Raw genomic sequence first — 25,734 nt, forward strand, 5'->3', positions numbered from 1 at the left:
TGCCTTCGATAACTTATGTGGAAATAACACGGTAACTTGCATATAATGGGCATGGTAACTTATGTAGCCTAGGTGTGATAATTTTTGGCTGAAAAAAAAGTCATCGGAACATGCCAACATGGGATCTAGTTTCGAAGATCTCGTCGCGACGAATTTTTTATGTAGAAACGGTTTTTACATCGGACCAATGGTTTGAGCTACAAAACATTTTAAAATTTTGGAATAAAGAGAATTTAGAATGACATCAACTTTTTTGTCCTCTAGTGTATGTATATAATTAGAAAGAGAAATGCGGTGAAAGAAGAAAGAATGCTAATGTATGCATGTATTTAAAGTGAATGAAGTAGAGGTGTGGCAGTTTTGCTTATATGGCACACATGTGCCAAATATCACAGTCATTCCTTGAAAGAACTTCGAAACAAAATGTCACTAGGAATGAAATGCAAATGGCACCTGTATAGCTGTTCAACATCAAACTTTTCTTCGTCTTTTTTTGCGAGAACTCCAGGCGCATTAAACTGCATTGGATTATGACGTCTGTATCATTGAAACATCTTGGTTCACAGCCAGGGCTCAGTCAATCAATCAGCCGCTATAAGAAGGCCTCCAGCTCCTACCGAGGCTTGTGAGAGAGTTGTAAATAATTGTTATTCAAACTTGAGCAAGAGAAGGAAAAAGAACCGGGCAGCAATGGCAGGGACGGCGCTAAGCATGGCGAGGTCGATGCTGGGGGCCGCCATCAGCGTTGCCGCCTCCGCTGCTGCTGCTGAGATGAGTTTGCTCATGGGCATCAGGAGGGATATCTGGTATTTGTTTTAATGTTTTTTTGCAGTGTGTATTTAGTCTGAGCGAAAAGTCATCTTACTGATGATATGAGAGGTTCTGTGTATCCACATCTTACTATGAAAATGGCTTTCAAATGTCCCAAATCTTTAACCGCAATGGCCAAACAAGTTTTCTTTTAGCCGTTAGTCGGCCAAACCGGCTAGGACCTTAAATTTTGGAGGCTGGAATAACTCTGTAAAAAGAACTAGCCTCGTTAGGGCGGCGCCACAGATCCCAGCGCCGCCAGCCCCCCACCCCGCAGAGAAAGATCTTGCCGCAGCTACCTCTGGCGTTGCCTGCAGTGGCGGCGGCGCCCGGTGCCAAGGCGCTGAGGCAGGAGTAGGAGGCGGCAACCACTCGAGGCAGCTGGGGCACCTCGGGAGCTTCGCACCGCGGAAATGGCGGCTCCCTGGCGTGTGGCGGCAACCGACAACCCCATGGCCGGGGGTGCTGGCGATGGTGGGCATGGCGAAGGCCGCGGATCTGGATCTCACCCAGATCCGTCGTTGATTCTTCACGTGGATGGTCGGAGGCATGATGAGGGATCCGGTGAGGGGATGGAGGATCTCCGCCGGAGTACCGGCGGCGGCATACGTCTTCATGACGTAGCTCCAGGCGGTTCCAGCCAGTTGCGAGATAAGGACGATGTGGGGGGATGCCCGGTGCACGTAGCTCCCGCTTGTGCATGGTCCGAGGAAGGGTCCGACCACCTTGGGTCTATAGTATGCAGTCTTTCCCTACATTTCTACAAGAGGCTGTTTCCAGGACTCGAACCCGTGACCTCATGGTCACAAGGCAACAACTTTACCGTTGAGGAGATCAGGATGACGTGGCATCCGATAAAAACTGTGCCTGACTGCGGTCGATGGCGGCGTCTCTGACGTCTTTTCCTTCTCGATACATTGTTGTCATTGCAGGTCACGCCCACTCGATCGGGATGTTCCGGGGGAACCCTAGATCTGGGTCCACCGGATCGGACGATGATGGCGCCTTCGGTGTCGTTCGCCCTCCCGGGGGCATCATTTTAGAATAAGTGCTAGCTAGAGGGGACAAGAGGAGGAGCGGTGTTGCATCTACCGCAAGGCCGACGGCGGATCCCTGCGGCATGGCGCTGTGGAGTTTCGGCGAAGGGCGCGTATGGATGGATACGTGCAGGATGTGGTGGCGTTGTCTGGTGCCGTGGTAGCTTCGATGGTAGGTCTGGCAAGGCCGGTGCGTCAGTACCTGCTCTGGAGATGGATCGGTGGAAGACGACGGCAGCGGCCATTGAGAGTGGGCCGGAATGGTGTGTGGCCTAGTCCCGACATCGTGGCTTGGCTGGGGCATCTGCCTTTAGATGTGGCTTTGGTGAGATGTCTATTTCGTATTCAGCTCGGACATTCCGCACCCCTTCATCAAGGGAATAGAAGTAGCGACCGGTGTTGCCAAGATGGTGGCTTCAGCCTCACTGCTATATTACTTTGTAAGGTCTTTATGAATAATTAATAAAATGGTTGCATGCATTGTCCAAGTGCAGAGGCCAGGGGTATATTCTCCTTTTCTAAAAAACGGTTACCATTACAAAATTAAGTGCATACATGGCTCGACTAAAATCTGTTTTAGCCGGTGCAGATTTCACCAACAATTATTGTGCATGTTAAGAGTTGTAAAATTCCATTGGACACAATTTGAAGTTCCTTCTGAGCCTTTTTCTGGCTTGGCAGGTTTATCAAAGACGAGCTAGAGACGATGCAAAACATTCCTGCTGGTCGCTGAAGGAATTAAGGAGAAAGACATGCTACTGAAGGTGTGGGCGAAGCAAGTAAGTGATTCATCCTACAATATTGAAGATTGTCTTTGTGAATTCATGGTGCATGTGGCAAGTCAAAGCTTGTCACAAGAACTAATGAAGCTCAATGATCACCATCGAATCGCCATACAAATCCGCGATCTCAAATCAAGAATAGAAGATGTGAGAAGCAGGAACACACGCTACAATCTGAATTGAGAATAACCAAAATACTAGAACCATTGATGAGATGGATTCTTGCATGGAAGATATCCGCAACCACTCGGCTAGCCATGCACATTGATGAAACTGAGCTTGTGGGATTTTCCAAGCCCAAAGAAGAGGTAATAAAGCTTATAGATGTCCATGCCAGAAATGTTCTTGCTCAGGTAGTATATGTGGTTGGCATGGGCGGTTTGGGTAAGACTACTCTTACAAAGAAGGTTTATGAAAGTATGGATAACTTCTCATATCGTGCTTGGATCATTGTCTCTCATTTGTCAGGATGGGGCTTCTCAAAGATATGATCAAACAACTTTTGGGCGAGAAAGCATTGAAGAAGCAACTTGAAGGGAATGATGTGCGAGAAGAGAAGGGAAGGGCTACTTGAGAAGAGGTACCTAATTGTTCTTGATGATATATGGAACATAGATGATTGGAAGTGGATCATAAGTATTGCTCTTCCTAGTAGTAATAACAAAGGTAGCCAGATAATCATAACAGCATGAGATGTTGGCTTAGCTAAGGAGTGTAATTTGGAATCTTCTAGATCAGTTATCTACCACCATGAACCCCTACAAAGAGAAGATGTCACAAAATTGCTACTAATGAAGGCTGGGACAAGTGAGGAAGACATGAAAAATGACGAGAACATGGGGGAAATAGTTACTAAGATAGTAAAGAAGTCTGGACGGTTACCACTGGCCATACTCATGATAGGAGGCATGCTTGCCACCAAAATGGTAACTGAGTGGCAAAATATTTATAACCAGCTCCGCTTAGAGATAGAAAGCAATGAGGAGGATTGTTACTCTAAGTTACAATCACTTGACATCTCATCTTAAGTCATGTTTCTTGTATTTAAGCATATTTCCTAAGGATTTTGAAATCAAGAGGAGGCGTCTAGTGGAAAGGTGGATAGCGGAGGGGTTTGTTATTGCGAGAAGTGGGATGAGTGTTGAGGATGTTGGAAATAGTTAATTTAATGAACTAATCAACTGAAGCATGATTCAGCTATCAAGAGTGAACCTAGAAGGAATTGTGAAGAATTGTCGAGTTCATGATATCGTTCATGATGTCTTGATATCAGTTTCTAGAGATGAAAAAAATTCATGCTCAACATGGGATAATGTAACCGGCATAAGAGGCGACAACTTCCACCATGTTGCATACTAGGGCAGTTGGTGCCCAGACAAAGGCTTGGATTGGAATCATGTCCGGTCATTGACTGTGTTTGGTGAGAGACCCATGAAGCCGACACCTTCACTTTGTTCGTCCATCTTTAGAATGCTTAGAGTATTGGATCTATGTGATGCACAGTTTGATATCACACAAAAAGATATCAACAATATAGGGTTACTGCGTCATTTGAAATATGTCTATCTCAAGCTTCATAGTCATTCATATGTTTACAAGCTCCCAAGATCCATAGGGATAACTACAAAGCTTGCAGACTTTCACTAGTAGAAAACCGGCCTTTTGTCCCGATTCGTAAGGGCCTTTAGTCCCGGTTCCCGAACCGGGACTAAAGGGTCGTTACTAATACCCTCACCCTTTAGTTCCGGTTTAAACCAGAACCGGGACAGATGGGCCTCCACGTGGCCTGTGCGCCGAGCCCAGGCAGGAGGGCCTTTGGTCCCGGTTGGTGGCACCAACCGGGATCAATAGACCTCCACACGTCAGCATTTCTGTGGCTGGGGTTTTTGGTTTTTTTTTAAAAGGGGGGGGTTGGGGGTTTTGGGGGGTTAATTTAGGTATTTCATATATTGTGTTAGATAGCTAATTAATAGAGAGAAGTGTCCTCTCTTATGTCCGTGCTTGGTCGACGCTACGTACTATACATACGTATAGAGAGGACTAGGCACGCTAACTAGCTAGTAAGCAAACGAAGGAAACAGAAGATCGTCATGAACATATATGCATACAGAGAGAAGTGATATCGACCACCTCTCCTTCTCCGAGAGATTGGTCGAACAACAAGTTCTCGTATATCTAGCGTCCGACACTACCGGCTACATATATACAATAATTATCTTTTACAAATATAATCTCTTAAATTATGGACGCATGGTTCACATAGTATTCTCCGTCTTCAGCGATCACGTGGTCAAGAAAGAATGCCGCCAATTCCTCTTGAATTGCTCGCATGCGATCTGGTTCTAGGAGTTCATCCCGCTGTCGAAACATCTAATTTGAAGAAGGGGGTCAATACATATATATATATATGAATGAATGAAACTCAACACAAATGATGGTAATAAACAAAAAATGTGAATATTATTTCTTACGCACTTCATATTGTTTCTCAGAGTACCCGCCCCGCTCACAGGTCGTGTGGCGGATGGACTCGCAGACGTAGTATCCATAGAAATCATTCCCTTGTTCCTACCACAACCACTTTACAAGAAATAGAGGTCAATCAAACAGATAAGCAAGAATGCCAAATGGTATTGATGAAACTAGCGCTTGAATCAATAGCTAGGAGACGCGCGGAACATGGTACTATAGTACTTACTTTCGGGTATCTAAATTCCAGCTCCTTCGGGAGTCCCGGGGATTTTGTGCTGAATTTTCTCCAAACACTGCCAGACAAAAGAAAACAATTACTTGATATCAGGAAATGAACAAATTTGCTGATATGGTGGATAATGATCGATTTAACTTACTTCTTGAGGATTTCAGTCATGTCCGCATACTCCTGGGGATCTTTTCGTCTCGAGTCCAAGACAGTTACTACTCCCTTCTCAAGCCTAATCTCCAGGAGAATATAGTGGAAACTGCGCACGCATGCATAACTCATCAATTACATTACTATAACCTGGACTAATATATAAGGGAAACCGAATATGCACAAGACAGCACTCACTTGAAGTTGTAAGGAAAGAGTATTATATCTTTGTGTTCATTTATTTTGAATGATCATAGCAAGTTGGCCTCGGTATCTGCGGCATGATCTTTAACCTAAACTGCATCTATGAGATTTGTGTTAATGAACCCAATATCACCGATTTGTCTTTTCTTCAATTCGGCGATCTTCAATCTGCATAATATAGTGAGGATAATTATAAATACATGCAATGAAAGAGCTGAGCTATATAGAGAGACTTAATGACAGAAGTAGTAGTACTTACAGACAGTAGTAGGTGACCGTTGCTTTATCGAGGGCCAATTGATTGAAAAATTGATAGAACTCCTCAAATGGAACATGCAACAGTTCAATTCCAACGAGGTCATGCTCCGGTTTAACTCTCATATACAAAGTACTCCTCCCCCCAGACTCTCTGCAGGTTTTCATGTACCAATCATGCAATCTTCGCATCATCGTTGTTAGAGATCTTTCATATTTGACGAGAGGCTTCCCGTACTCGTATCTGTGTATCTGCACGTCCAGGAAATCATAATCTACATCGTCGGGCAGGTAATCGTCAGGATTGTTATAACCGGGCGCCATCCTCGGATCGACGCTAGGCACCTTGAGCGGGGGGCACGATTGCTTTGCTTGTTCGCCGAGCTGGGCAATTTGTTTCCCAGCTACTCGTCGTTCTTTCAGCCTTTGATCACTGACTGTACTTCCCGACCGCGACGCTTCGGCCCATGTCTTTGCAATAATGCGCTCATAGTTGCCTTTCGGCGGAGACTTGGGTGGCTTTGCCAGGGCAGCCAGAGTGCGCTTCACTTTCACTGGATCTAGCTTCTCCTTCGGAGGTGGATTTCTCTTGCTTTCAACCCTTGAAACCAATCATCCACCTCGGTTTGCGCGATCCTCGCGTTCTCCTCTAGGGTCCTCTCGTATGGTAACTTCTCTGGAGTCTTCAGAGAAGGACCGAATCTGTATTTCCTCCCGCCTCTGGCTGTACTGCTAGACGCCGGCAGAGCAGACGGAGCGGCAGTCTTCTTGACTTGCTTACGAGGCGGAGGAGAAGGACTACGACGCGCCGGAGCAGCTGCCGGAGCGGCGGCGGGTCTCTTCCGCCCTTGCTGACGAGGCGGAGAAGGAGTAGGCTGGCTGCTCAGGCGCGCCGGCGCAGGCGGAGAAGGAGGCGGAGTGCTGCCACGCGCCGGAGAAGGAGCCGGCCGAGGGCCCTGATCGTCACTCACCGGAGGAGGAGGCGGTGGAGGAGGCGGAGTGCCCTGACTCGCCGGAGGAGGAGGAGGAGGCGGAGGCGTCCAGTTTGGAAGCTTGATGAGCTCTTTCCGCCATAGGCATGGAGTCTTCAGAGCAGAACCCAGCCGAGTCTCCCCTTCTCCGGTAGGGTGGTCAAGCGGGAGGTTCTCAAATCCCTCCGTTATTTCATCCACCATCACCTTAGCATATCCTTCTGGAATCGGCTGGCAGTGAAAAGTTGCGTCGGGTTCATTAGGAAAAACAGAGCCAACAGCCGCCTTGACCTTCATATTCATCCATTGCGTCATAAGGTGGCAAATTTGAGCCTCCGTGATAGCATCCACGGGATAGCTGGCAGGAGCCGTCAAGACAAGCTCCGGCTGAAGCAGCTCGGTGGAAGCCACGCTGCTTCTCCGCTGAGATGGCGGGGTAGCTTCAGGGGAAGCTTCGGCAGTTCGTTTGCTGCGATTTGCTTCTCGTTCCTCTATCCCGAGTACCCTTTCTTTAAGCGCCTGCAGTTCGGACTGCTGCACTTTCTTCCTCCTCTCCTGGCTTTTGTAACTGCCTGCGTCCGGAAACCCAGCCTTCCACGGAATGGAGCCTGGCATGCCTCGTGTCCGTCTAGGGTGCTCAGGATTTCCGAGGGCCTTTGTGAGCTCGTCGTTCTCTCTATCTGGAAGGAACGTCCCTTTCTGCGCTGCAGCGATATAGTACCGAAGCTTCTTCAAGGGTATGTCAAGTTGCTCATCCGTCCAAATGCACTTCCCTGTTACAGGGTCCAAGGTTCTGCCAGCCCCGAAGAACCAAGTCCGGCAACGGTCTGGCCAGCTCATTGTCTCTGGTTCGATCCCTTTTGCAAGAAGATCATTCCCAGCCTTGGCCCACTTAGGCCGGGCTACGAGGTAGCCACCTGACCCCGTGCGATGGTGAAGCTTCTTCTTCGCAGCATTTTTCTTGTTTGTCGCCGACATCTGCTTACTCTTTTCCGATGTCTTGTAGGCCACAAATGCAGGCCAGTCATCTCCGATCTTCTCATATATGCCCTTGAATTCTGGTGTCTCTTTTTTCTCGACAAACCTATTCAGGTCATTCTTCCACCTCCTGAATAGGTCTGCCATCTTCTTAAGAGCAAAAGACTTGATTAATTGCTCAACTGGCTTCTCCGGACTATCCTCTGGCGGTAGGGTGAAATTTGTCTTCAGCTCAGTCCAAAGATCATTTTTCTGCATATCATTGACGTAAGACACCTCAGGATCTTCTGTAGCCGGCTTGAACCATTGGTGGATGCTGATCGGGATCTTGTCCCTAACCAGAACCCCGCACTGAGCAACAAATGCCTTCTTTGTTCGGATGGGTTCAATAGGTTGGCCGTCGGGCGCGATTGCTATGATCTCAAACCTTTCATCCGAGCTCAACTTTTTCTTCGGGCCTCGTCTCTTTACCTTAGTTGTGCTCAATCCGGAGGGCTAGAAAAAAGAGCAAAGACTTAATTAATATGTGTACATACCAAAACAATGAATGCATCAATTAGCTAGTCAGCACAGGCTTAACTAATATATATACCTGGCCGGACTCGGTTCGGTCACCGGAGCCGTCATCACGGTCTCCTTCTTGCACCAGCATTGGGTCACCGGAGCCGTCCTCACGTTCTTCTTCTTGCACTGGCATTAGGCCACCAGAGCCAGCTTCCTCACCCTCTCCTTCCAGAGTACCATCGGTGTCGTTGAGATACAACGAGACGGCATCACTTCCTTCTGCGATTATGTCCCTCAACATCGCTTCGTTTGCTTCCTCTCGGGTGGTGTCCATAGTTTCTACAAATATTTACAACATGGCAATTATTATTCAAACATGACAAATGGATATATTAGTGGCAAACGTAGAACTAGCTAGCTAATCATAGTAAGGAATCATATATATTAATTAGTGGCCTCGACGCTGCTTCTCTAGGGTTTGGGGTGGCCTCGACAACGCTTCAAGGGTTTGGGGTGGCCTCGAGAGAGTTTGTCGGGTAGGGGCGCGGCGGGAGGGGGTAGGAGACTGACATCATTTTTTTCTAGGGTTTGGGTGTCCTCGAGAGTTTTTGGTCGAGCGAGAGGGTCGGGGGGTGCTCCCGCGGTATAAGTTATCCGAGGGGTATATCGACTCTCGTGTTGAAGTTATCGGGAGAGGGAATAGAGAGGAGAAGAAGAAAGGAATAGAGGAGAAGATCGAAGAAAAAAAAAGAAGAACAAAAAAGAGGAGAAGAAGAAAGGAGTAGAGGAGAAGAAGAAAAAATAGGAATTTTTCTTCTTTTTTCCTCTTCTTATTTATTTCTCCTCTTCTTCCTCTCCTCTTCTTCTACTTTCTTCCTTTTCTTATTTTTGTTTTTCCTCTCCTTTTCTTTCCTTTCCTTGCTAGATATATAAAACTTTTCTAAAAATGTAACTTTTGCATATATAAAACTTTTCCATGGATCATCATTTCTCATATATATCCATCTATAGCCACATACATATATAAATGGAAAAAAATGCTATGAACAAAAATACATATATACTTGGTAAATATTCTATGAAACATCGTTTCTCATATATATCAATGCATACATCCATGGATCATCATTGCTCATATATCCATAGTCATATATAAAAACTTTCTGCCTATGAACAAAAAACTTTCTATGAACAAAAAACTTTGTATGAACAAAAAAACTTCAGAAATTCTTAGCATTTCTGTAAAAAAAATCAGAAATTTCAGAAAAGTTTGCTGCTGCTCCACTCGATCCTTCTCCTCTCCTCTCCTTCTCCTCTCCTTCTGCTCTTCAATGCGTCGGGGCCGGCGGCGACCATGGAGCAGGGGCAGAGAGCAAGGGCCGCACTCGATCGGGACCATGCATGCATGGGAAAGGGGGGCTCACTTCGAGGGGGGCGGCGATGGCAGGAGTCCGGCGACAAGGACGGCGGGCTCGGGGCGGCACGCGGTGACGGGGACGGCGGTCTCGATCGGGACGGTGCGCGGCCGGCGACGGGGACGAGGAGGGGTGGGCTCGGGGAGGCACGCAGCGACGGGGATGACGAGGACGGCGGGCTCGGGGATGCCTGCGATGAGGATGGCGCGGGCTCGGGGAGGCGACGACGTTGGCGGCGGCGGCGTAGACGGCGAGGTGGAGCAGCCTCACGGCGTCGTCGGCGGGGGAGGGGGAACTGGCGATGCAAACTGAAAATTTTCACAAGTGTTTTGTTATATAGTCTAAGATTTAGTCCCGGTTGGTGGCCTAAACCAGGACTAATGCCCCCTTTAGTCCCGGTTGGTGCCACGAACCAGTACCAATGCACACCTTTGGTCCCGGTTCGTCCCACCAACCGGGACCAAGGGCCTTGTGCTGCCCCATGCCAAAAAGTTTAGTCCCACCTCGCTAGTTGAGAGGGCTCGGGAGTGGTTTATAAGCGCTGCTGCGCCCACCCTCTCGAGCTCCTCTCAACTGCAGGCTTTCGGGCCTAATCTGTCACTGCAATGCCTGTGGGCCTACTGGGCCTGCTGCGGGCCTGAATCCTGGCCCATGGTTGGGTTTCTAGTCGTATTCAGGACGTGGTGGCCCAGTTGGTGGCATTTTTTGCTATTTTTTTCATTTCTACTTAGAACTAAATACTTATAGTTTTGTAGTGATTTCTTTTTTATTTTATGTCACTAGTTTATGAATAACTTTACAATAAAAATTGATTTTTGAGTCATTGTTTTTCCTGCTATTTAATATTACTGTGTTTTATCATTATACTCAATTTGGTAATTTTAGTTAGTCATAACAAATATTATAGGCATTTTTCTTTTGTTTTTTGCTTTATTTTTTTATTCTTTTTGCTTTTAGGTCAGCAAAATTATAAACTTTCTGTTAGTGCCATTAGTTTTAGAAAAATTATAAACTCAAATTTGAATAGTTAAAATTTGAATTCTTTGAAATTTGTGTGAATCACAAGTTTGTGATTAACTTTACTAAAAAAATGAACATAGATGCACCTATAGAGAAAATTCGACCTAAATTCATAGTTTTCAAATGAACTCTGAAAAAGTTGGCATAGCATGCTCGTCTGTTACAAATTTGGCATGGTATCATCATAATACTTGTGGAAGAAAGTCTTCACTTTTTCTTCGCTTTTGTCATTTGCTTATTGCGCCGTAACCATGGATAATCTTCATCGTTTATCAGGATGCTTGGGTCAGCCTTGACATTGAAGGGAGGAATTTCATGAAACCTTTCATAATCTTCAGACATGTCTGTCTTGCCCTCCACTCCCAGGATATCCCTTTTTCCTGAAAGAACTATGTGGCGCTTTGGCTCATCGTATGATGTATTCGTTTCCTTATCTTTTCTTTTTCTCGGTCTGGTAGACATGTCCTTCACATAGATAACCTGTGCCACATCATTGGCTAGGACGAACGGTTCGTCAGTGTATCCAAGATTTTTCAGATCCACTGTTGTCATTCCGTACTGTGGGTCTACATGTACCCCGCCTCCTGACAGATTGACCCATTTGCACTTAAACAAAGGGACCTTAAAATCTTGTCCGTAGTCAAGTTCCCATATGTCCACTATGTAACCATAATATGTGTCCTTTCCCTTCTCGGTTGTTGCATCAAAGCGGACACCGCTATTTTGGTTGGTGCTCTTTTGATCTTGGTCAATCGTGTAAAATGTATTCCCATTTGTATCTTTTGTAAATCAATACAGTCAAAGATGGTCCCCTGGACAACAAGTACAGCTCTTCACAAACAGTGTTGTCACCTCTGAGACGTGTTTCCAACCAACTGTTGAAAGTCCTGATGTGTTCACATGTAATCTAGTCGTCGCACTCCTCCGGGTGTTTGGAGCGCAGACTGTTCTTGTGTTCATCGACATACGGGGTCACCAAGGTAGAGTTCTGTCGAAATGTGTAGTGTGCTTGGGACCAGGAATATCCGTCCCTGCATATTATTGAGTCCCCTTCAAGCGTGCCTTTTCCAGTCAGTCTCCCCTCATACCACGATTTAGGGAGACATATCTTCTTAAGGCCAGGAATGAAGTCAACACAAAACCCAATGACATCCTCTGTTTGATGGCCCATGGAGATGCTTCCTTCTGGCCTAGCGCGGTTACGGACATATTTCTTTAGGACTCCCATGAACCTCTCAAAGGGGAACATATTATGTAGAAATACGGGCCCCAGAATGACAATCTCATCGACTAGATGAAATAGGACGTGCATCATGATATTGAAGAAGGATGGTGGGAACAACAGCTCGAAACAGACAAGACATTGCGCCACATCACTCCTTAGCCTTGGTATGATTTCTGGATTGATCACCTCCTGAGAGATTGCATTGAGGAATGCATATAGCTTCACAATGGCTAATCGGACGTTTTCCGGTAGAAGCCCCCTCAATGCAACCGGAAGCAGTTGCGTCATAATCACGTGGTAGTCATGAGACTTTAGGTTCTGGAACTTTTTCTCTGGCATATTTGTTATTCCCTTTATATTCGACGAGAAGCCAGTCGGGACCTTCATACTGAGGAGGCATTCAAAGAAGATTCCTTTCTCTTCTTTCGTAAGAGCGTAGCTAGCAGGACCTTCATACTGCTTTGGAGGCATGCCGTCTTTTTCGTGCAAACGTTGCAGGTCCTCCCGTGCCTCAGGTGTATCTTTTGTCTTCCCATACACGCCCAAGAAGCCTAGCAGGTTCACGCAAAGGTTCTTCGTCACGTGCATCACGTCGATTGAAGAGCGGACCTCTAGGTTTTTCCAGTAGGGTAGGTCCCAAAATATAGATTTCTTCTTCCACATGGGTGCGTGTCCCTCAGCGTCATTCGAAACAGCTAGTCCGCCGGGACCCTTTCCAAAGATTACGTGTAAATCATTGACCATAGCAAGTACGTGATCACCGGTACGCATGGCGGGCTTCTTCCGGTGATCTGCCTCGCCTTTGAAATGCTTGCCTTTCTTTCAACATTGATGGTTGGTCGGAAGAAATCGACGATGGCCCAGGTACACATTCTTCCTGCATTTGTCCAGGTATATACTTTCAGTGTCATCTAAACAGTGTGTGCATGCGTGGTATCCTTTGTTTGTCTGTCCTGAAAGGTTACTGAGAGCGGGCCAATCGTTGATGGTCACGAACAGCAACGCCTTTAGGTTAAATTCCTCCTGTCCGTGCTCATCCCACGTACGTACACCGTTTCCATTCCACAGCTGTAAAAGTTCTTCAACTAATGGCCTTAGGTACACATCAATGTCGTTGCCGGGTTGCTTAGGGCCTTGGATGAGAATTGGCATCATAATGAACTTCCGCTTCATGCACATCCAAGGAGGAAGGTTATACATACATAGAGTGACCGGCCAGGTGCTGTGATTGCTGCTCTGCTCCCCGAAAGGATTAATGCCATCCGCGCTTAAAGCAAACCATACGTTCCTTGGGTCCTTTGCAAACTCATCCCAGTACTTTCTCACGATTTTTCTCCACTGCGACCCGTCAGCGGGTGCTCTCAACTTCCCGTCTTTCTTACGGTCCTCACTGTGCCATCGCATCGACTTGGCATGCTTTCCGTTTCTGAACAGACGTTTCAACCGTGGTATTATAGGAGCATACCACATTACCTTCGCAGGAACCCTCTTCCTGTGGGGCTCGTCGTGAACATCACCAGGGTCATCTCGTCTGACCTTATACCGCAATGCACCGCATACGGGGCATGCGTTCAGATCCTTGTATGCACCGCGGTATAGGATGCAGTCATTAGGGCATGCATGTATCTTCTCCACCTCCAATCCTAGAGGGCATACGACCTTCTTTGCTGCGTATGTACTGTCGGGCAATTCGTTATCCTTTGGAAGCTTCTTCTTCAATATTTTCAGTAGCTTCTCAAATCCTTTGTCAGGCACAGCATTCTCTGCCTTCCACTACAGCAATTCCAGTACGGTACCAAGCTTTGTGTTGCCATCTTCGCAATTGAGGTACAACCCTTTTTTGTGATCCTCTAACATGCGATCGAACTTTACCTTCTCCTTTTGACTTTCGCATTGCGTCCTTGCATCGACAATGACCCGGCGGAGATCATCATCGGGCACATCGTCTGGTTCCTCTTGATCTTCAGCACCTTCACCCGTTGCAGCATCATTGGGCACATCGTCTGGTTCCTCTTGATCTTCACCAGCTCCCCCCATTGCAGCATCACGGTATTCAGGGGGCACGTAGTTGTCATCGTACTCTTCTTCTTCGTCGTCTTCCATCATAACCCCTATTTCTCCGTGCCTCATCCAAACATTATAGTGTGGCATGAAACCCTTGTAAAGCAGGTGGGTGTGAAGGATTTTCCGGTCAGAGTAAGACTTCGTATTCCCACAATCAGCGCATGGACAACACATAAAACCATTCTGCTTGTTTGCCTCAGCCGCATTGAGAAACTCATGCACGCCCTTAATGTACTCGGAGGTGTGTCTGTCACCGTACATCCATTGCCGGTTCATCTGCGTGCATTATATATAATTAAGTGTCCAAATTAATAGAAGTTCATCATGACATGCATTAAAAGCAAAGTACATACATAGTTCTCATCTAACAACATATAGCTCTCCAGAGCATCTAATTAATTAAACCATACATTGAAACTATGTAAAACATTTTAATGCGAAAACAAAGGTGATCATAATCGCAACCAAGGTAACAATTGATCCAACGGTATAATGATACCAAGCCTCGGTATGAATGGCATATTTTCTAATCTTTCTAATCTTCAAGCGCATTGGATCCATCTTGATCTTGTGATCATCGACGACATCCGCAACATGCAACTCCAATATCATCTTCTCCTCCTCAATTTTTTTAATTTTTTTCTTCAAGAAATTGTTTTCTTCTTCAACTAAATTTAACCTCTCGACAATAGGGTCGGTTGGAATTTCCGGTTCACATACATCCTAGACAAATAAAATCTATGTCACGTTGGTCCGCATAATTTTCATAAACAATAAATGAACCAATAGTTATAAAGATTAATGTATATACCACATCCGAATCATAGACAGGACTAGGGCTGACGGGGGCGGATACCAAAACCATCGCACTATGTAAGATGCAATAATAAAAGTAAGAAAATGATACAAGTATCTATCTAAACATACAAGTAACAATATTTTTCCTTTCAGAAAGAAGATAAGAACAAGAGGCTCACCACGGTGGTGTCGGTGATGAGATCGGCGCGGGTGATCGACGGCGGTGAAGACGGGGGTGGGGCGTGACGGACCGCTAAATCTAGACAAATCTCGAGGAAAATGGAGCTTTGAGGTCGAGCTTCGAGAGGAGAAAGCTTAACTAGTGTGGCTCGGGCATTTCATCGAACACCTCATGTGCATAGGAGGTGAGCTAGAGCACCACAAACACCTCCCCTCGCTGGCCCAGAAAAACAAAGCACTGGAGTGCTCTGCTCGCGGGCGAGGGTATATATAGGTAGCACTATTGGTCCCGGTTCGTGGCATGAACCGGGACTAAAGGGGAGCCTTTGGTCCCGGTTCAGGCCACCAACCGGGACCAATGGTGGTGGGGCCAGGAGCCAGGCCCATTGGTCCCGGTTCGTCCCACCAACCGGGACCAAAATGTCCAGACGAACCGGGACCAATGGCCCACGTGGCCCGGCCGGCCCCCTGGGCTCACGAACCGGGACCAATGCCCCCATTAGTCCCGGTTCTGGTCTGAACCGGGACTAATGGGCTGCCCCGGCCTGAACCATAGCCCCCTTTTCTACTAGTGTTTGGACATGAGAGATGGTGACATCACATGGCTGCCAACTGAGATAACTAAACTACAAAGCCTTCATAGCCTCCGATGCAGCAAAAGGAATACCGAAATGCCTTTATACTTATTTTACCCCATTGCCTGGTTTATGTCACCATTCTGTATTCCTGTTTTGATCACTCCTTTTGTTAGTCATGAAGATCAGCTACAAATTAGGATGATCATTCACATGGCCTGGACTGGTCGTCTGACCAAGTCTAGAGGTGTGAGGGTGCATAAAGGGATTAGAAGCCTAAAGGAGTTAGAGATACTAGAGATTGTGGATATTGAACGGACAAGTAGGAAAGCAGTTGAAGAGCTCGGGGAGCTTATAAAGCTCAGAAAGTTGAGTGTCACAGTAGGGTCAAGCAAGCAAAAAAGCAAGATACTCTATGCATCCCTTGAGAAGCTCACTTCTCTGCGCTCTCTTTGCCTTCGTGTGGACTTTACTTCTCGGAGAAGTGGAGCATCACTTAAGTGGCTGCAGCCTATTTTCTCCCCTCCCCCTTTCCTGAGGAAGCTGACTGTAGATGGCGATTTTGTAATTATTTCGAGCTCGTTTCGCCTTTTTTATACATTAACTAAGTTTTCGGGCATTTAATGTGCATAATTCCAATTTGAACTACAAGCACAGGCTCCAGTGCACCAAAGTTGTTTGAAAAATCACATGTGTGTCCTTGCGTGAATTTCTAGGTCCCATGCAAGAGATTGGAATGAAATTCAAACACCTGGGCGTCGTGGCTCGGCCGAAAAGATTGAGAAACCTGGTTTTTTAATTCCTGTAATTCCAAAACACGCCTGAAAATCATGAAACTTGGCATGGTGTCATGACATGGCACGAACATGATGCGGTAATTTTTTTGGCCGAATTGGGACAAGCTTTGGTGTAAGCTTCTTGCAAACCGGAGGTTCCCTCAAGAAGGCTCGTGGTTTCGAGAGGGAACGTGTCACCTCCGTGTGCGAAGCGACATACGTACACTGCCTTCTCCTGCCTTAATGTTTTACACGGCTAGATTATACCAAATAGAAGTATCGTGCTAAATTTTGGAATTATTCCGGACTCGTTTCGCCTTTTTTATACTTTAATTGAGTTTTCGGACATTTAATGTGCATAATTCAAATTTGAACTACAAGCACAGCCTCCAATGCACCAAAGTTGTTTGAAAAATCACATGTGTGTCCTTGCGTGAATTTCTAGGTCCCATGCAAGAGATTGGAGTGAAATTCAAACATATGGGCGTCGTGGCTCGGCCGAAAAGATTGAGAAACCTGGTTTTTTAATTCCTGTAATTTCAAAATACGCCTGAAAATCATGAAACTTGGCATGGTGTCATGACATGGCACCAACATGTTGCGGTAATTTTTTTGGCCGAATTGGGACAAGCTTTGGTGTAAGCTTCTTGCAAACCGGAGTTTCCCTCAAGAAGGCTCGTAGTTCCGAGAGGGAACGTGTCACCTCCGTGTGCGAAACGACATACGTACACTGCCTTCTCCCGCCATAATTTTTTTACAGAGCCAGATTAGACCAAATAGGAGTACCGTGCTAAAATTTGGAATTATTCCGGATTCGTTTGGCCTTTTTTATACATTAATTGAGTTTCTAGGCATTTAATGTGCACAATTCAAATTTTTTACTACAAGCACATGCTCTAGTTCACCAAAGTTATTTGAAACATCACATGTGTGTCCTTTGATAAATTTCTAGGTCCCATGCAAGAGATGGGAGTGAAATTCAAACATCTGGGCGACGTGGCTCAGCCGGAAAGATTGAGAAACTTGGTTTTTTAATTCATGTAATTCCAAAACACGCCTGAAAATCATGAAACTTGGCATGGTCTCATGACATGGCACCAACATGTTGTGGTAATTTTTCTCTCTGATTTGCGAAGGCGCACACATTAACAATCAACAAAGTCATTTTGGAACAAGTACTATCATGTTACAAATCGGAAACACAAGTATTATTGAAATCGTGGGCGTTCGACTTACCAATTACGTGTGGCCACGCGTCCCCTTTTTTTATTGGCTAGGAGGTGCCGTGCGGGGTAGCTATTTGAGTACGGGAAGCGTGCGATCAGACCCCTGCGCTGCTCATCGAGAGGTGAGCCCTTTTGACCGCTACCCGCCGCGCACCTCCCCCCAACGTCTCCATTAATGGCGCTCGAGCACCTGTTCTATGGCGTGGCTATATGTCTCATTGGACTGAGATTTAAGAGAGAAAAATGAAAATCTGAAAAGAAAGTTTTGCACGGATCTTGATGTAAGATCCGACGGACCTATATAGCATCGACTGCGACTTATAGCAAGCATGATGAATATAAGGACGATGACATTGGATAATAATTGTCTTACACATTTGTAAACATAATTAAAAAAAGCCACATGCGGCAACGCCCGATATACACAAGGGCAAAAGAAGAAGGAAGACAACTAGTCTCCGTGGTGGGCGGCGACGAGCTCTTTCTTGTCCTCAAGATGCTGGTTGAGAGCATCCACGGATTTCTCCACCAGCCTTCTACGCTCGTTGCGCAGCATGGCATTCTCGTCCATAAGTTTCTCGACGATGACGTCGGTCCTCTTCAACAAGGTAGTGGTCTGCTCCTGCTGCTCCGCACTTTCGACGATCTTCGCCCTCAGCTGGTCGCGCTCGGTACGGAGCTTCGTATTGCTCTCATTTAGTTGCCGGATGACGTTGGTAGACTGTTCAAACAAGGCTTGCAGGTCATCCTGCAACCTCGCCCACCTGGAGATCTGATCCATCTGCGTAAGGACGAGGGCACGCATGCGCCTGTAAGAGTCCTCACCTACCCGTGATGCATTTTCCCAGGCCGCCGCGGCAAGGGAGGACATCTCTGCTGCATTCGTGGCGCTACGAGACATCTCTTCTGCTTCCACGGTGCGGTCGGACCAATCTACAGCATCGACGGCACGGCGGGTCCTTCGTGATGCTTCGGTGGCGCGGCGGGACCTCTCTGCTGCTACGGCCGTGCGGCGGGACATGTTGGCTGCTATCGCGGCGAGGCGGGACATCTCTCGTGCTCCCGCTTCCAGGCTCGCCTCTTCCTAGTGGCAATCTCTCGACCCAGAACTCACGCTAGCCATGGCGGATGCAAGGGAACGATGATGAATGACTTGTTTGTTTTTGACTTTTTGTGGATGAGGAGTTGAGGAGGAATGTGCAGTCATCTTGGAGTAGTAGTATTTATAACCGCGTAGTAATACGCTCCTAAGTTGGAAACCGTTTAGGTTTTGATCGGTGTGAACAGGTTTGCAATTTGGAATGTGATGGGACGCATACTCAAAATTTACTGGCGGTTATAAGTGCGGCACTATTCCCGGAAGGCGTAACGTGGACACGTACGCCTTCTCGGCCGCGTACGTGGCGTTTGCACCATAGAGTGCACCGCAATAGGCAATGGCAACATACGTCTTGTTCCAACAACCATGCGCGCTCGTTATTACCATCGCGCACGCTTCTTTTAATTAGAATGGGTGTGCCCGCCTAGAGCACACACGTTGATCTATCTAACTGTTTCAGTTTGTTGTGGCTAGTCGCAAACAGTTCATTCATGTGAAGTGTATGCCATCAATCGCAGACACTTTGATCTGGCTTACCCGTTTCTGTTCTGTTGCCTATCGCAAACAGTTAATCCTTCTGAAGGGTATGCCCTCAATCACACACATTAATCTGGCTGACCGTTTCTTTTGTGTTGCCTAATCACAAACAGTCCATCCGAGTGAACTGTATGTTGTATATCGCATACACCTTCATCTGGCTGCCCGTTTCTTTTGTGTTGCCTAATCACAAACAGTTCATCTGAGTGAACCGTATGCTCTACATCGCACACGCCTTCATCTGGCTTCCCGTTTCTTTTGTTCCTCCTCATCGCAAACAGTTCATTGAACTGAACCGTATCACGCAACTAAAACCTGAACCGTATTTGATGCATCCGTCATCGCAAACGTTTTATACATTTCTGACGGCTTTCATACAGCGCCGTTTGCGATTATTGCATCGCACACAGTTTCTGCATCCTACAGTAGTGGCTATTGTCTGTCCATTTTGTAGACAGGGGGCAATCAACTGGCACCGCCACCCACCTATGCAACGGCGCACTAGAGTAGACCAGGAGTCCATGCCGTCGATCGATGCCTCCGCACGACACCCTAGTTATATGCGCTCGCCAATCCCAACCCCGGATCGCAGCTCAGCCCACCCACACTGGTATCGATTTGACCTTGGAATCCCAGCCTCTTCTTTTCCCACCTTGTGCTTTGTATCCTAATGCAGGTCTGGTGATGGCCTGCTGCACACAGTGTGCAGCGTTAATATCACCTTAATGTAGATGACTTTGGTCATCCGTGTGTTTTTGCCCGTTTTGAATGCAAAAGGTAGAAAATGCTCTACCTTTTTATTCAAAAGAAAAAGTGGAAGGGAGAATGGGTTCACCTGATCCTCGGCGTCGCAATCGAAGCCAATGAGTCGGAACTGAACGCCGGCGAACTCCCCGCAGCGGTCTCCTGGCGGGGACATCTATATCTCGCTTCTAGCGAGTCCAACGGGATGCTCGGCTCTGTCGCGTGCCGTGGGTCGGCCCATTACACCATGTGATGGCTAATCTGGTTGAGTTAGTTACATATACGGTTTGTCTCAGAAAAAAAGTTACATATACGGTTACTGCGCGGCGTCTATTTCTGGCATTAACTGAGACTAGTGGTAACTCTTGTGTCGAGCGGTACAGTATCATGCTGGCCGTTAGGCGCGCAGTGTTTAGAAAAGAACAGAAGAAAATGGGGGAACCCGGATTCGATCCCTGGTCGCGGCGTCTATTTCTCGCATTAAGCCAAACTGCTGGTAACTCTTGCGTCGAGCGATACAGTATCGGGCCGGCCTGTTACACGCGCAGTGTTTAAAGAAGGACGGAAGAAAATGGGAGACCGGGATTCGATCCGCGTCTATTTCTCACATTAAGCGACGCTAGTGGTAACCTTTCGATGGGACCTCCTATACGCCGCGCTTTGCGGCAAATTGGCGGCGTGGACGCAAAAATACAGGAGAAGAATGAAACGCGCGTGACACTGGAATCGAACCTGAGACCAGCTGCGTACTAGCACGCAGTAGTAGCCACTCCAACTAACCAGTGCTGTTATCAAATAAAGCAGTGCATAGCTTAAAGAACTAACTATAAATGTAAAACAGAAACGGTATCCTGTAGCGAACTGGAACCAGTACTGTAGCAAATTAGCTATTGTAGCGAATCTGAATTAGTTACTGAGGTAAACGTTTTTTAATGCATATTTTGAAAAAGTATCAACATTTCTTGAATTCCTGAAGAAGAAAAGCGGAGACAGGAACATTTTCTGAATATGTGAACAAAAAAATTGAAAAAGCTATGCACTGCTTTATTCAGTTTCCATGCGTGCTAATGATTCCAAGTTTCCAATTGTCCGATTTACAGCGCTAATATCTACGAATAACAACAGTGCCAGAACTCAACACCTTTTGATTTTATTCGAACAAATCTTGGAAATTATGAACAATTTTAACGCAAGTAATGTTTCAAAGTTTGAACATTTTTCAAACAACGCGAACAAATTTTGAAACTCCAAACAAATTTTGGAAACACAAACAGAATTTTGTACATGCTTTGAAAAGAATGAAATGTTTTTTGAGACCTGAACAAAAAAATTCGAACATCTTTTTTAAAACCGAACAAAGTATTTAATATACTGAACTTTTTTTAAAATTGCAATTTTTATAGAAAAAATGAAGAAAGAAACAGAAAAACAAAAATGAAAAAACACAAAAAAAAGAAACAGATAATAGACGCCCTCTTGCATGGTATGACACTAGCGTTGTTAAGCTGCAGAGGCTAGCAACCCACCTCCACGAGTGGGGAGGTCTGAGGTTCGATTCGGGACCTCCTATATGACGCGTTTTGCGTCATACAGCAGCTCGACGCACAGGGGCGACGGGCTACTGGGCCGGCCCAATCTGATTCCTGTCGCGCGACATAAAAAGGGCATAAAAACAGTAAAGACTGATGGGATTTGATCACAGGACATCATGCAACGGACAACAAGCCCTTCGCCACTGCACCAGGCAACAACAGCTGGCTATAAGAGGTGCAAAATATAATAAGACCACACAGAAAGCGTTGAGATTTGGAAAACATTTCTTAAAAATTGCGAGCAGTTTTGAAATGCCGTGATTTCATTATATTCCTTTTAGAAGTGAAGATTTTTTGGTATCCCACTTTAAAAATTAAACACGAACAAATCCTGCAAATCCCAAACAGTTTTAGAAAACGCGAACAATTTTATGAAAGTTTAACCATTTCTGAAAAAACAAGCAAATTACGAAAAAAATGTAAACCTTTCTTCAAATTTCCAAATATTTCCAGAGATAACGAACAGACTTTAAGTTCTGAACAAAAATGGAAAAACATGAACATTTTTTAAGTTCAGAACAAAAAAGTTAAAAAGAGCATTTTTAATACAAAAAAAATTTGTATTCTATGAGTTTTTGGAAATGCAAAGAAAATTTGAAACATGGGAACATTAATTGAAATTGCAAACAAAATGATAAAACCATGAACATTATTTTCAACATGAACATTTTTCTGAATTGGTGAACAAATCTTCAAAACAAAAATATTTTTTGAAATTCCGAACATATTTTCAAAACCACGAACATTTTTTCAAACTCCCGAACAATTTTTGAATTTGTGAACAAAATTTTAAAAACAGGAACATTTTTTTGAAATTCGGAACAAATTTTTTGAAGCCATGAACATTTTTTGAATTTTTCAAGAAATTTTTAAAAAAGGGAACATTTTTTGAACTTGTGAACAAAATTTGAAAAAACAGGAATATTTTTTAAAATTCAAAACAATTTTTTTGAAACCACGAACATTTTTTGAATTTATGAACAAAATTTGAAAACCAGGGACATGTTTTGAAATTCTGAATAATATTTGTAATTTCCAAATAATTTGAAAAAGAAAAATAAACTTGAAAAGAACAAAAGGAAAACAAAAAATGGAAAAAGAAAGAAACAGAAAAAAGAAAAAAACGAAAAAAAACTGAAATAGAAAAATCCGCTTCAGGAACCTTCTAGAAGATTCGAAAACCCGGAAAAAACCGTCTGGGAAACTCTAGAAGGTTCCCAAAACCAGAAACGCTGGAAACACGTTAAATGGGCCGGCCCATGACATCGCTAGATCAGCAGGTGTGTGCGAAACGGCGACACTTTAACGCAACAAGCGTCCAATAGGAAATTCCCCTTTCGATCCCTGGTCTCTAGTGGGTCGTGCAACGCTCCTAGCCACTAGTAGGCTACAATCAACCTCATGTTAAAGTAGCTGGGCGGGTCATAATTGCGGCATAAAGTAGCTGGACGTGCCCTATTTTCCTTTTCTTTCTCCATTTTCTTCTACATTATTCGGTTTTTCTCTCTCTTTTCAGTTTTTTGTTCTTTTTTTTTTCTCCATATTTTCATTGTTTCTTTGATTTGCTTGTTCAGTTTTAATTGTTTTTCCTGTTTTATTTTTTTCTTCTCAGGTGTAGTTTAGTTTTCATTTTTTAATTCTTTCCGCATTTTCTCTTCATTTTTTGTTTGGTTTCATTTTTTATTCTACATTTTTTGGTTTTCTTTTGTGTTTTCTTATGTTAGTTTCTGTTTTGACTCTACACTTTCGTATAGGTCAAAAAAAAATTTAACAAGGGATCAACATTTTTTGTATACACGTTCAACATTGTCCGAACTATATTTCTACATTTTTTAAATACTTGTTCAACACTTTAATAGTTATTCAACATTTTCAAGATACTTGTTCCATATTTTTAATATTTATTCAATATTTTGAAATACTTGTTCAATATTTTTCATATACTCGTCCAACAATTTTTAATACCTGTTCAGCATTTTTAATACTTATTCAATATTTTCAAATACTTGTTCAACATTTTTCAGATACTTGTTCCATATTTTTAATTTTTATTCAATATTTTTAAATACTTGTTCAACATTTTACATATACTCGTCCAACATTTTTTAATACATGTATAGCATTTTTTAATACTTGTTCAACATTTTTCAAATTCTTGTTCAACATATTTAATTAGTTGTTCAATATTTTTCATATACTCGTTCAACGTTTCTTAATACCCATTCAAAAAAATTCAAATACTTGATAAACATTTTTAATACTTATTCAATATTTTTCAAATACATGTTCAATATTTTTCAAATTCTTGTTCAACATTTTTTAATACATTTTTTCAAAAAAAAATTTGAAGAGTGTTGTTTGTTCAAGTATAAAGAAAAATAAAAAAATAAAAAAAATGAGAATGGAAAGCGAAAAAAAAACAAAAAACAGGCAGTGACTCCCGAGCGGCTGGTCCGGCCCGTCTGGGGCTCGCACCGGCGCGAGCGCATCCCCCTGTCTTGCTTAAAGCGAGACATAGGGCCGCCCCGGTTAGTGATCCTAAAAAAAGTTACATACGGTTAGTTTATTGAAAAGTATTTTTGTAACGACTTGCTATATTGTCTTTGCCCATGGCTGATCTTGTACATCATCGACACATGTCGCCTATAATAAGCTGTTTTTTTTTTGCGATTGCACCTATAATAAGCAGTTGTTGTGTGCGTGGCAGCGAGGACTCCCGGAGGCACTTTTATTTGTTTGAAGTAAGAGGCACTCTTTACTTGAGTGAATATGTCACGGTGTGTTTGGGTATTAGGTGATCCTGATCTTGTGGAGACACCGTGGATCTTGATCTTGTGGAGGCACTATCTTAGAGGCAATGGCATATCGAGAAGCTCCTGCATGGCTAAAGATCTCGTTCTGAACCACATATTAATTGCATCAGACTATAAAGAGGTCATCCAGAGGATCAATCTGTTGATTTTGAGTCGTGTTGATTTATTTTTGAGAGAAGGGGACCAACATCGAGGCACATACGCTCGCTCGATACAGTAGAATTTACTGAAGGACACCACTTCTTCCTACTTCACATGTTGCTATCATAATTTTTCTATGTTGGAGCTCAAATTGGGCAAAATCACGCCCTAGCCTAAGCATTTGCTGGGTATGCAATTATGCTTACTCACCCTTACATAGTCTTTGTGTCTTTCCCAATAATTACAGTTTCTGTTCCATTCTAAGTGACAACAGTACTGCACATGTAAAGAGCGCAATAAACAACTCTAAATGGTCACGGAAGACGAGAGGATTAGTAGATTGGCAAAGAATGACATGGTGAAGGGCGAAAACTGTGGTTTATATATGCTTATACTCACATGGTACAAATTTAGAAAACATAATTATACTTCCTCATGAATATATATCTTTGTCAATTTAGTAAGTAATAAATTTTCAATTACACTTATAAAACTTAATCACATCTTTTTAAATTCATTATATCAGTATTCCTATTTCCAATTAATCTAAATTATCACATTTTATATTTACTTATAACTTATTCTGCCAATATACAAACTTTATAAGTTCATTTAGACATTAAAATTAACCAAATTATTAATATTTTCTATTTTATTTATAGCTTATTATGTTAATGTATAGTATTAACAAATATTTCGAGTTATCAAGCTAAGTAAAATTGATCGCATTTTTTACTTATTTATAACTTATTCTTTCAATATACTATTTTCAGATGTATTTTTCTGTTTCACTTCAATCGCTCATATAATCATGTTAAGATGTTTTTTGCCATACAAGTTTAGCATTTAGGATCACAAATATACTTTAATAAATTTCAAATATATATTCAAAGATGATTTAATTATTTATTTTTCAAGATATTTTTTCTTTATAACCTCCTTTTGAATTGAATGGTTATTGGTGGATTCAAGAAAAATAAATATAAAAAGGATAAAATCACAATGCTCCATAGATAAATCAAGCCACTTAGTTGATTATTGTTTGCATTCATATATACTTACATATGCTGGAAACTATGCCCAATTCATATGCTCTAACAATTATCTTAATAGAGGTTTCCAGAATAAATGATTGTT

The 25,734-nt window shown here is 44.0% G+C and overlaps 1 pseudogene; it reads left to right on the plus strand.

The window, feature by feature from the left end:
• The first annotated feature begins 649 nt into the window (after window positions 1-649).
• LOC125518165 lies at window positions 650-3,281 on the plus strand (annotated as a pseudogene).
• The last annotated feature ends 22,453 nt before the right edge of the window (window positions 3,282-25,734 follow it).

Source organism: Triticum urartu, chromosome 7, assembly GCF_003073215.2.
Source record: "Triticum urartu cultivar G1812 chromosome 7, Tu2.1, whole genome shotgun sequence".
NCBI lineage: Eukaryota > Viridiplantae > Streptophyta > Magnoliopsida > Poales > Poaceae > Triticum > Triticum urartu.